Source organism: Pteropus vampyrus, unplaced genomic scaffold (assembly GCF_000151845.1).
Source record: "Pteropus vampyrus isolate Shadow unplaced genomic scaffold, Pvam_2.0 Scaffold61, whole genome shotgun sequence".
NCBI lineage: Eukaryota > Metazoa > Chordata > Mammalia > Chiroptera > Pteropodidae > Pteropus > Pteropus vampyrus.
In genome coordinates, this window is record NW_011888842.1 from 3,388,930 (window position 1) to 3,399,935 (window position 11,006).

General features: G+C 45.9%; 1 protein-coding gene and 1 pseudogene across 1 annotated transcript in view; one reads left to right on the top strand and one right to left on the bottom strand.

Moving 5' to 3' along the window:
* The window catches only part of ASTN2 (astrotactin 2), an 843,256-nt gene that overhangs the window by 726,588 nt on the left and 105,662 nt on the right, over positions 1-11,006 (bottom strand). The gene's annotated exons all lie outside the window — the stretch shown is intronic.
* LOC111740314 lies at positions 5,739-5,857 on the top strand (annotated as a pseudogene).

The following is an 11,006-nucleotide window of genomic DNA, read 5'->3' on the forward strand; positions in this document are numbered from 1 at the left end:
GTTGGAGAAGAAAATCCCAGAAGTACCTCAGGCCCCTTCCCTCCCCACCCCCATCTGTTGGTTCTTATCTCTGCCTTGAATCCAATCTGCCCATGCCCACCTCCTTCGGGAACTGCATCTTTTACACAAAACTGTTTTCCCAAGCCTCTCGGTGGAGATAAATAATACAGTTATACCCAGTTAAATAAGTGATGGGAAGAGAAGAATTAAGAGATATTAGCAAGGGAGAAAAGCATATCGTTTTAGATTAGATTTGAAAATAGATGGAGGGTTGATGGAATGGATTCTCATTACTCCTAGTTATTCTCTTCTGAACCATTTCCCTCCCTCTTTGCTGCATTTTTTTCCTGGTCTTTCTTTGTCCTTTATCTTAGCTATACGCCCTTGGTTTCTCTGTGTGTTGGCTGTTTCTTTTCTTCTTCTTCTTTTACTTAACACACCCAAACAGTCAATGAGTTTTTCTCCTCCACCACCCTCCCTTGTTCCATGACATTGCGAAGTGATGCAGAGAGGGCACCAAAAGAATAGAGACAGGAACTTTCATTAACATTCACTTATGTGCCAGGAACTAGGCTTGGGGCTTTCACTCAGTGTCTCTGTTAGCCTTCATGGAAACCCGATGTGGATAGGCTGGGTAGCAGAAGACTCATTTTCTTGCTGAGATATCTAAGGTCCTAACATGTGACTGGACTTCTCTAATTCTCTCTAGTAAGTAACAGAGCATGAATTCCAGCTCTCATTTCCTGACTGCAAATGCAGTGTTCTCCCTACTATCCTAACTGGGCTGAGAAAAGGAGTTTTGCATTAAGTAAAAACATTGAGGGATTGAGTCCATACTGCGGGGTGTGATAAAAGTACCAGGACATCCTCCGGGGTCAGATGCTATTCATCCTTCATCATTATAAAGTCATTTGCTAGGGTTAAGTATTACTGCTCCCTCTGTTTTTAAGACGCAAATCTCTCCTGGGAGAGAGGTATATGAAGCATTCTGTCGTACAGTAAATGCATTTTTAAGAGCACTTTGCTTAGTCCTGTATTTCGCCAGGTGACTTTTAACAAGCTAAGTTTACCTCTCTAAGTCTTGCTTGCCTCATATGGAAAATGGGAATCATAAAAGCAATCTCTTATGATGGCCATGAGTATTTAGGGAGATAAAGCATTTGAAGGAGCCTAGCATAGTATTTCACATATGCATATTCCTAGTCAGTGTCTGTCTGCTCTTCACTCTTTCTATTTCGCCCCTGTCAAGACAAGAATCAAGTTGTTTTGAGAATAATGAGAAATGACACAGTATCAAACACAGAGAAAAAGGAAGCAGAGGTCACAGACATAAAACTTCACGATTCACTTGGAAACAGTCTCTAAGACCTTTCTATCAGGTCCTCAGTGCCCACTCCCCCAACTCATTTTAAGTCATCCCTATTGGCGATGACCTAGAATCATGAAAAATCACAACAGAGTGGGAGTGTAAAAGGATGAAGAATAGTGATCTGATCCACTATTATACTGATCGTGGAAATGAAGACCAGAGAGGGGTCTCAGCGTGCCCTAAGGCACACAGCTTTATAATCCAGTGCTCTTCAAGAACTGGAAAGGGGCGAGAGATGAGGATTTACAGGGAGCTGGGACAGAGGTAAGAGGTGGAACCTCCCTGACTCCTAAAAGTGATTTAGCAGCATGGGGGGAAGATGGAGAATTCCCTCGTAACTCCGGGGCTCCCTCAGCCTCTCCCAAAGATGCCATAAAGATGGCTCCTTACGTCTCTGTTGCTGTGTCTTACTCATTAACCCCCAACACCCTCACCTCAACCCAGAGGGTTCTGCATCTGAGTGCCACACGCTTCAATTCAGGCCTGACAGATAATAAAATATGATGAGTCGAGAGAGCATGGCACCATGTAGTGTTGTCAGTGAGGGAGGGAAAATAAAACCTGTAATAACTGGCAACCGAACAGAGACTAAGAGAATAAACATACTTGCCACTGACCCCACTAGCTATTTGCAGCAATGTGAGATAGGCTGGGCTTGGAGCAGTACCTTTCCATGATGAATTCCTCTTGCTGCCAGACCCTGGACTGAACCTCTTACCTCTGTACTCCACGCCACAGTCCACTGGCCCCAAGCAGCATTCCGGCCTCCAAGTCTTTGCTCATGCTGTGCCTCCTGCCTGGAATGCCTTAATCTCTTCTTCTGCACACACAGACATTACCCACCTTTCAAAACCCAGCTGAAGTGAGTACTGCCCAAAATGCCCCTCTCCCTCCTCTGAGCTCTAAACACCTCTGGCAGGTTTCTTACAACCTTCCCTGGATCATTAACCTCGCCCGTCCTTAATTCTCATTTCCTTTGCTAGGTCGTGAGATTCTTCTGGGGCAGGAATCACTATTATATCCTCTTGGTAGCTCAGCATTTTATGCAATAGCAGGTACTTAATAAATATGAGCTGATAAAAAAGTTTAAATAGAATCCCAAAGGGGTGGGACTCCCTATTTCAGTTCCACGGATAGGAATACTGACAAACAGTGGATGGAAAAGACACAGAGAGCCTGAGACCCAGAAATGGGATGAACCAGGTGAAGGTCTCAGACTAAATAGGAAGATATGGGGCTGCTTGCCCCGCCTCATCCTTGCAGCTTCTATCAGAATAGAAGCCATCTGGATCAAATGGCATTTGCTATGGTCAAAACATGACAAGAAAGTATTCTGTGCCTTGCCCACGTCTCCTGTTATGTCATTTTCTCCCATTCCCCAGCCCCATAAGATAACCCCATGCTGTTGTTCACACTGTTTTCTCTACCCAGGCTGTCCTTCTCACTCGTTTTTGCCTGCCTAACTCAATCTTCAGAACTCAGCTGTAAACAGACTATCTCAACAGTCAACAATTCTCCTCCTTAATCTATACCAGTGTTATGTGACCTTGCAGATCCTCCACCAAGAGGTGAGTCTATTACACCTCCCCCTTGACTCCAGGTTGGTAGCATGACTTTCTTTGCCCAAAGGGACCATGCCAAAATGACACAAGCAGATTCGCAAAGAGTTTGTACACCAGGGCGTGCTCTCCCTTGCATCTCTTGAAAATCCAGCTATTGCCATATGGAGAAGCCAGGCATAGACTGCTGGATGATGAGAAAAACACGGCCCGTTTGCCATTGTCATCCCAGACAAAGCCTGCTGCTAACCAGACATATGAGAGAAACCACCCTAGAGAATCCATCTCCCAGAAAAACTACCAGTTGACCACAGACACATGAAAGAGCCCAGTGGAGATCTGCCAAGGTCAGCAGAACTGCCCAACCAAGCTCAGCCTGAACTACTAGACCACATAATTATGAACCAAAAAACTGTTTTTAGCCACTAAGTTTTGGGGTGTTTGTTACACAGCAATAGCTAACTAAGAGAACAATGCAGATGTCTCCTTCTTTGTGAAGCCATTTCCCCACCCCCCACCAAGGCGGGCTAGTGCTCCTGCTCTGTGCTTCCCGCCACACAATATTGTAATCATCGTTTAGTTATTTCACACCTCACTTACCTTCTGCTCCCCACATCTCAGAGCTTTTTAAAACTAAGAGTCTAGTCTCCCCTGCTGTCTGCTACCTCCCTAACACCTAGCTTAGAGTAAATACTCAATGGACAAGTGTAGAACAGAACTACCAGATACTGAAAATTTCCCCAAGGCAGGATTCTACTATATTACTAACAACCCCTCCTCCTCCTAATCAAAATCTCTGTGGTCCTGATTTGAAGTAGGTATTGATTGGCTTCAACTGCACAGTTTCGGGAGCATAGGCTGTCTATATATTCCTTAAATAAGCTCCACGCCTGTTCAGTGTGTTCCTAGCGGCCTTGATTGTAATGCAGCCTCTACTCCATTACCCTGATTTATAACGCAGCTCTGGTGCACAGAGCCCCAGGCCATAGGTGGAATGATTATAGCACCCTATTGACTTGCAATTCCACATCATTCCATCCAATTTAGACCTGCCCTGTAGCAGGGAAGGGACAATGAGAGGATGCCGGGCTGGGAGTAGAGAGGAGAGAGGGACCCTCTTGATCTTCTGACTGCATCTGAGAAGGATGAGAAAAAGGCTCAGGTGTCCAATGTCCCTCCTAACCAGGACGATGAGTACCTGAATGATGGCAGATCATGCCCTTCTTCATAAGGTCAGACACAAGGACTCCTACTGAAATGCCAGACTCCTCTCCCAGTAAAATGATGGAATGTTGTTCCCATACCACCAGGTTAGCAATCAGGAAAGTCAAATTCCATTCTGGTCTTGGCTCTGTGACCTTAGGTGAGGGGTTTGTACCTCTGGACCTCAGTCTTCTCATCTGTCAAATGGAAGGACTGATCCCTCTCCTAATTCCTGTACTAGGTCATTGGAAGAAGTGATAGGGGACATCCATGAGAGGGTGCTTTGAATAAATTGTTTTCTTTGCCATGATTAATACCAATCGACCCAGTGGAAGATGTCTGGAAAACTGAAACTAAGTGGTTCAATGAGAAAGGCTAAAATCTTCTCCCACTTTTTAATACCCCAGCACTCTCATATGGCACAGAGTCAGGTTTGGTTTCTAAAACCAGCCACCTGGGTTCACATCTCTGACACTCTATTAGTTGAGTAACCTTGCAGAAGTCACATAAATCCTCAAGGTTTTGATTTCCTTATTTAATCTCGAGGTCTCACTTTCCTCATATAAACTGGAGAGAATAACACCATACTAATCAGTGGAGTGTGAATGCCAAGAAGGCATGGACTGGACTGTCCTGGTCATCCCTTTGTCCCAGGACCTAGAACGGTGCCTTGTATAGTGGAGCCACTTAATCTAAAATAACAGAATGACTGATACTTACTAAGTACTTACTATGTGCAAGACTCTGAGCCCAGCTGTTTGCACATATTATCTAATTTCATCACACCAACATCTCCAGGGCTAACGGACAATAATAAGTCCACGTGTACACAGTGTTGAGTTTATGTATCGGCACACGGCCTGGCGCTAGTATTTGCTCGATGAGGTTTGCGACGTCACTTGCTGCTCCTACTACCACCTTCTCTGTGCTACCCAAATACATTGTTTTTACTCCAGAAATACAGACTCTTAAGCACCAGGGCCTGTCTTTAATTGTAAATTTCTAGAGAATAAGAATCGCATCTGTCCAAAGACCTCTTCAGAGCACTGTGGTTACAACCCAGAATATCATCAGCGTGTGGGGTTAAGAATTATGACCGCTGCGTTGTCACACCTCCGCTACCCTTACCCCACCTTGCTGGCCCCCACTTCCAGAACCACAAAAACTAAACTTAGACTGAGGCAACTCGGCAGATGTTCTGGAGAGCCTTCACCACACCAGGCCCTGCGCCCAGAGCTTTCAGGCATCATTTCCCTGAAACTCTACTTCCCACGTAGGACCAAGAGAACTGAAACCCAGACAGGACGGGGCGTTACTACAGACAGCACAGAAGGCAGGAAGTGCGACAGTGAGAATCCAGCCTCTTGACCTCAAGGACAAGCTCTTGTCCTCTACCTGCCAGGTTTCCACGTGTCCTCCTGGCTCCACCAAGGAAAAGGGGCTTCTCTCTCTGAACCTCACTTTTCTAACCTATTAAATAGGAGCAATGATGCCATCCTCAGAGACCGTTTAGAGGATGTGCTGGGGAATGATGTTAGTAAGACAAGTGCTTGGCCCTTATTCTCCATCTTGTTGGAATCTATCATGTTTTCAAAGAACAGAGAATGGTCTACGGCCACGCCATCCTGAACAAGCCCGATCCTGTCTGATCTCGGAAGCTAAGCAGGGTCGGGCCTGGTTAGTACTTGGGTGGGAGACCGCCTAGGAAGACCAGGTGCTGCAGGTGTAAAAAAAACAAACAAACATAAAGAAAAACATAAAGGACAGAGAATGATGTCCTCCACTCCACAGTTTATATGCAGAATCTCAGCTTTGTGTGCTGGTTCAATCACATGACAATTACAAATGGGAACTGGGAGAAGAGGAGCCTACTCACATGGTGTCCCAAACACGCATCCCATGAACTTCTGTTACAGGCTTTCTACCTTTCCTGAATACTTCTCTTTAATGACTTGGTGGTTTAACTTCTACCACCATTACCACCATCCGGGTTCCCATTCACAGCGTGATATGAAATATACTAGAAGGAACCATGGTGCCAGAATGCCCTTGTGATAGGCAGATGTGCCTATCGCAGGGGGAGCCAGTCACTTTACTGGCTCTCGGAGTGAAGATAAAGTTAAATTATTTCCAGAAAATTTACAAGGGATTCAGGCCAGGAAATATATAGGTACACAGGAAGTCAAATTTGCACAACCTAAAAATACCTTCAGAGATGCCCACCCAGCCAGTTGACCATACAGGTTTATTTGTTTGTATTCACAAAACACAAGTGAGCTCACAGACACATGCACCTCCTCATGAATCTATGCATCTGTGTAACATCAAGAAAGCATCCAAATCTTTTTTCACGCACACACGTGTGTTCACATGCAGCCACTGTCTCATGCACACGCATGAATGCACAGACCAATGCTATAGAATATTCATTGTCTCATGTACATTCTGTAAAACTGCTCTCTTGCATACTCTGGCAACGTGGATATTTGTGCATGTATGCACATCCATGTATTCCCTGACAGGCATCTACATGAACACACACACACACACACACACACACACACACACACACACACAGGCATATGCAGGGCTCTCACACATGCACAGGCTCACAGCGTGTTCGCCTGCTTCGCCCCATTTGCACACTGCTGTGCATGCTCCATCCTGCACATTCAAACTCACATGTATGTATGTACACAGATGCCTGCACTCGTGGGCAGAAATCCACACATTTGCTCAGGCATGCACATGTGCACAGACGTGGGTACATTCAGCCTAAGGACATAGCCAAGCCCTCAGTTATGTCCTCCCATACACATGTCTGTATCTGACATAGGAATGCCCCCCTGAGCCCTGGGAATATCTCTGGATCTGTCCTTCAAGAGGACTGGTTTTGAACTCAAGGAGAAAGACGAAACCCTCTCCCACACAGTCTCTGAAAGCTATTTCCTCTTCTCTGGCATGACTGACAGGCCATCGTGGAGCAAAGGAAAGCAGAACAGTCTCTGTTCTTGAGCTGTCCATCCACTTAATTCTTTCTGATTGTTATGGAAAAAAATTCCACCGATTTGATATTTCATCCCCTCAGCCTGATGTCCTTGAAAGAGACAGACTGATACAAGGCAGGAAGAGGCCCACTGATGCCAGGCCCCAGGCAGCCCTGGTGACATTCCCACTGGCTCTGACTACCATGCTCTGCGCAGGAGGCCTGGCCAGAAAGACAAAGCTGGTGCCTTGGACATGGAGACAGGGAAATTCAGAAGCAGAAATAATGCATTAATACTCCTCACTCTCTTCTTACAGCCACACACTATGCAATTCATTTGCTCGTGAGAACATTCTCAAGGGAGCTAGAAGCTAGCCCATTTTACAGAGAGAGAAACTGGGATACCCACAGGTGATGGCACATGCCTAAGGTGCCACTGCAGTTAATAAGGAGCAGGAGTGGAGACCTGAATTCAAGTCGGCTTGCCCCAAAGCACTTTCTAAACTCGGGGGAATCTGGAAGGAAGCTGGCCAGCCATATGTCACTGCCTGGCCTCTGGAATCCTCCTCATTTCAAATGCACATTCAGGAGCTTCATTCCACAGACAAGGACCCAGCGCGTCGCAGCAGTATTGTCCCAGCCTGATCCGGGAGCAGGGAACTCGATGAGGAGATAAAGAAGGAGAGAATGTATGGGGGAAGAAAGGAGGAGATGAATAAAGAAGGAAAATGGACAGTGTTGGAAAGACAGGGAGGAAGAGAAGATGGAGAAGTAAGGAAACAGCTTTAAGAAGTGGCGGTGTTCATCGTTCTGTTTTTTCTAATAACATGCACTGAACCCTTCTCTGTGCTGGGCTCTGGAAGAGATGCCAGAGGTGGTCATACGTAGTTGGCTCAGAGAAACGAAGACACTAAGTGAAAATCACACAGGATTTCTGCAGCAGAGGCAACATTCAGACCCACTTTGCCTAACTCCACAGTCCTTGCCTAAGGCATTCTTCTGACTGCCCTTCCTGTACCTGCATCTGTTACCTGTCGTGGTTACCTAACTCCCACAGAACTGGCTATTTAGCACAGAACAGCATAGCGGGATGTGCCCTGAAAGATAATCCAGAGATAGAAAAAATGAGGTTGGGAGGGATGAAGTAGCTTGGCCAAGGTACAATAAATGCCTAGACTGAGACAGGACTTGACTTTCTGACCCCAAGATCAACACTTTTTCGAATGTGCCTTGTGGCAGGCTATGCATTATCAAGATGAGAAATCCCAGCCCTGAGGTCACTGACCGGAAGGCGGAAGAGCAGACATGAGAATGGAGAGTCTCTGAGCTCTCTTCTCCTAAGCACGAGTGAAAGTATTAGAAGGAAGGCAACCTCTCCATCTTTGGGGCAATAGCATTAGCGACTTTAGTTTACTGTTGAGCTGAGACCCAGAGAGGAAGGGATTTAGACTTTTCAACAAAATCCAGGCTCCTTTCCCAAGCAATCGCTTCTGAACACACCGGAAGACACTGAGTGTTGTGATTAAAAAGACAAGGTTTGGAGACAGGTAGACCAGTGTCTCCAGAGGCACCACTCATCAGCTCTGAGGGCCTGCTTCATGGTGCATGACTTGTGAAGTCACACAGGGGCTAGCACTGAGAAGGCCATCATGCTTAGTTGAAGGCTCTGTCATCACGCCCTTAAATTTCTTAATTTTTAAACATAGTGCCTCACATTTTCATGTTGCACTGGACCCTGCAAGTTCAGTACCTGGTCTTATTTTTGACACTTCTCCTTCCTGAGCCTCAGTTCAGACAACTTGCATGAGGTTAGTAACGGTGCTAACTTGGCAGGGTTTGCAGTTGACACTGTCTGCGCCTTGCCCGAGTCCTCCTTGGTACTCACCTTTCCTGTACAGGTCAACAGAACTTCTTCCTGTAGGCACATGATCGCAGCCCAGGGCCTTCCTAACCCTTATTCAGGACAGGCCAGAAACACCAGAGGGTTTTAATGTCCTCCACCCATGCCCCCCCATCCCTCAACCAGGAGTAGCCCTTAGCCAGTGACAGATTGGAAGGAAATATAAGAAAAATGCTCCAGCTTAGGATGGTCCTGGGCTTGTACTATACTGTCCCCCAGTGTTCCCCAGTGGAATTGAGTCCCATTTGCCCATAGCAGCCCCCTGCTCAGCTATGCCCCCTCCACTGGCTCCCTTCCCTGCCCGGCCTCACTTGCCTGACCGATGCTTCCCGGGGCCACTTCCCAAATAAATGACTTGCACTCATCTCCTCATCCTAGGCTCTGCTTTGGAGAACCCAATTAATGACAGAATTGTTGTGAGCGCAGTTGAGATAATGTATGTAAAGTGCTCAATACAACATCAGGCATAGATGCAAGCCCTCAATAAACGGTAAGCTTATCATAAAAAAAAAAAAGAAAGCCGCTTTTAAGAGAAGACATGAGGAAGACAACAGAACATTTATAATTGATTTCTAAATTTATCCTCCTAATGAAATCATCTCTGGCAGACCCATCTCAGGACCAGGCAGCAATGATTTTCAGGGCCCCATTTCCCACCAGAGACAGATGTCAGTCATTCTGGCTCCTAGGACCCAGCCCAAAGTGAAAGCTCATATGCAATCATCATTAACTCCCTCCTAGCAAAAGGGAAGCACAATTCTGCTCAGCATCTCAGAGCCTGGGGGTCAGATATCTTGTCTACCCTTTTGTTTCACAGATGCAGAAACTGAGGAACAGAAATATGCCCACAGACACTAATGTGTGAAAGGCAAGATCAGAAGAAGCAATTAGGTGGCCTGCTACCTATTCTCCGAATAGACCTCATTATTTACTGATTCATTAATTCCTTTTAATTGCCCATGCACACACATACATACTGGAAAGGAAGCTCCACAGATTCAAGAAATGTTTCCTATTTCATTCAATGTTATATCCCCCCAAGAGCCTAGCACAGCACCTGGCACATAGTAAGTCATCATGAATATTTATTAAATAAACAAATGCTGATCTCATGAAACCTACAGTCCACCCCAAATGTAGCTCTTCCTGGTCTGCTCAGGAGAACAACAAATCCAAAGAGCCTCAGAGCCCACCCACCCCTCCCCCCGACCACCTTATGATCAGAATAGCATGCTCAAGAAGGGGGCTCTGAAGCCAGACCTCTGGAGTGGAATCTAGCTCCACCAATTAGTCCCAAGGAGCCCATGGCCAAGTTACTAATCCTCAGACTCCTCATCTTTAAATAGGGCGGCTGACAGTATTTATGCACCAGAGATCTAGTATGCAAAACGCCAACCCCGGGCAAGCACTTAGCGCAGATTAGCTATGTGATTAACGTAAAAAGTAAAGCCCTTTTGCCCCTATGGCCTGTCTTGCTGCTAACACATTAGGGGTTGTTTCCTGAGTGTGACATTCAGCTCACCGAATCCACTAACGCTGGTGCAGAGCATGATTTCACGTGGTCCATTTCCATCAAGCTAAAAAGCAGAGAACCATAACAGGAGGAAGTTATATCCTCTCCTGTCTCCCCCAGTCCTTTTGCAGACCCCGAGGAGAAAGTGTCACTGAAGTGCTACGCAGCCTTTAACGGCCCAGAAAGAACAGGCCCCAGGCTCACGTCCCCCTGACTGTTAGCATCAACTGGCTGAAATGTGTAGCGTTGCTTTGCTTTCATCGTACTTATTTGTATAGTAGTCTTCTATTTTTTGTAAGTGATGCTGGTTTTTCATTTACCACTATATTAAAGTTTCCATTTATAATACATATACTACTCTATAAAAAAGAAAAATAGGAAGTAAAAAAGAAAATGCAGATATATGTCTGCAGGATATCAGACAATCAGATGTCCCTGAAATGACTGAGGCTTAGAAATTGTGACCTCATCTTGGC